We start from the raw sequence: 2,211 nt of genomic DNA, 5'->3' as shown, positions 1-2,211 counted from the left end.
CATAAAAATATACCTATTTTCACAGGTTGATTGAAACTTACTCTTAAATAAAAATATTAAAATGAAATGAAATAAAACATGTTTTGAGTTGATCTAAAGTTACCGTTTCCAGCTTATAAAATTTCAATGACTCATCTCCGGAGTACATGTAGTCATGGCCAGCGTTCTCTACCAAATATTTTGTTTTTTTCCCAGATATTTTCTCCCAAATATTTTGTCTTTTATGGATATTTTCTCCCATGATTGGGCCATCGGCCACATCTGCTTTTTCCATCTAATCATGACAGAGCGATTAATCATGAAGCAAGTCCATGGCAGACTCTACGAGGGATGAAATAGGTAGACGATGCCTACTCAATCCCACACTGCCGGAGAATGTACTGTAACTCTCCAACTCCGACGTCGTCTCCATCACCGCCTCCAGAGCCTCCTCCAATTCCGATCTCATTTCCATGCTTAAACTGCTTAATATTGCAACCCTGTCCATCTCCATGACACCGATCAGAAGCTCGATGCTAAATCTTCTAATACTCAGAAACTCCTTTGACGGATGCGGGTGCCTCCCGAGAACCCTTACAAGTTCCAAAATCAGCGATCTCCTTGTTATACCGTCGGATTCTTCGAACAGACGATCGAAATCTGATTTGGTTATGAACTTGAAGATCTGAGCAGCAAGTCCTATTGCTGCTTCCTGATGCTCACCTCGTTTCTCCATCACAAACTTCAAGACCTGACAAAAAAATATCACAATAAATTAATCCATCGGATAAAACTGTTGTGAGATCGAGCCCCAGTGCAGAGTTGTAATTTCAAAAAGAAATGCTATTAATTGAATACATTCTTCTACCTTTGCTGCCGTTGCAGTGATTTTCCTCAATTCAACGTAATCTGCCTCTGAATATGAGCACAGATTCCGAAGAATTCTCGCAGCATGAAAACCCCGAATTGGGTCGTCCAGCACAGAGATGAGACTCGGGATCAAATTCGGGTGATTTTTCCGCAGCTTAAGGCTCATCATTCTTCTGCAGTTTTGTTTATTCTCCAGTGAAAGCAGAGCCAGGGCTTCTCCTGCCTTCCTCACGAGCTCCCTCGTTTCATCGTCGCCCGGTCCTCTTGTAATATTAATATCAATATTAATCCTCTCCATGTGAAACGCAGAGAAGAGACAACGCAAAACACCGCCAGTGCCGCCGATGCTCTCTCGGCCCCTCTTCTTCGAGAGCCAGACTCGTCAATGTGTCGATGGCCAGGATTTGCAGACCATGCGTCGTTACTTCTCTGTAATGAAGAACGTCTCTTAGATTACTTATGGAGAAGACTATCTCCGAGATGCCTCTCCTTAAGGCCTTTCTTGTCGAGCCTGTACTGCTTGCCAGCATTCTCATGAGCTCCAGAGCGAGCTTTGCGGTCTTGATCTGGGATTCGGGCGCATTAGGATTTAGTTCTGTGAGTCCTATGATTTTGGGAAGCAGCCCTCTGCTGCTTCCGATTTTAGCACAGTTTTCGTGCTCGATGGCCAAGCTTTTCAGTATCCACAGTCCCAGCATACTGAAAACCGTGTAATTGTATGCATCCCCATACTGCCTCGAATGGATTTCAATCTGTTTGCTATCGTAAAGCAAAGACGCTATAGATTCCATGGACCCAGCGATGGTCGTGACCCGAACGCGATTCCTGTCTTTCTTAACCAATTTGGAGATGATCTCTGCAGCCGCTCTTCGAATCCCCTGCTCCTGATGGTTCTTCCAATTCAGCATCTCGATTAGCCTCTCCACCACATCTCGCATGCTTATGATCGCCCTCAAAGTGTCATCGGAAAACTCATCTTTATTCACAAGCGTCGACAGAACTCGAGCCCCTGTCAGCTGTCGATCACTTATACCGCAGGACTGCAGCAGCTCCATGTTGTATGACACAAATTCCATCTTCAAACCATCGAAAATGCTTCCATTGACGCACTGCGAATATGTGTCATAGAAAAATCGTCGAACGGTGGGGAGCTCTGAATCACTGAAGCCATATTTTGTGTTCACCTGTAACAACAACTTTCGTACAATGATCTTCCATTGCCAGTAGACCTTCTCTAGCAGGAACAGAAGCGCTTCGGCTAGGGACAGGCCATAGAAAATAATGAGAGAGGCTTTCCGATTCTTGGTGTCGCTACCAACTAGAATAATGCTCCTGTCGACTACTCGAATACACAGAATTAGG

At 44.6% G+C, this 2,211-nt stretch overlaps 1 pseudogene; it reads right to left on the bottom strand.

Moving 5' to 3' along the window:
* Positions 1-292: 292 nt before the first annotated feature.
* On the bottom strand, positions 293-1,940 carry LOC149256397 (uncharacterized; annotated as a pseudogene).
* Between the last annotated feature and the right edge of the window lie 271 nt (positions 1,941-2,211).

This window comes from Pinus tabuliformis, chromosome 7 (genome assembly GCF_031772625.1).
Source record: "Pinus tabuliformis cultivar Carrire ecotype Pingquan chromosome 7, CPIR1, whole genome shotgun sequence".
Classification (NCBI taxonomy): domain Eukaryota; kingdom Viridiplantae; phylum Streptophyta; class Pinopsida; order Pinales; family Pinaceae; genus Pinus; species Pinus tabuliformis.
This window is presented reverse-complemented; position numbering and strand designations above follow the sequence as displayed.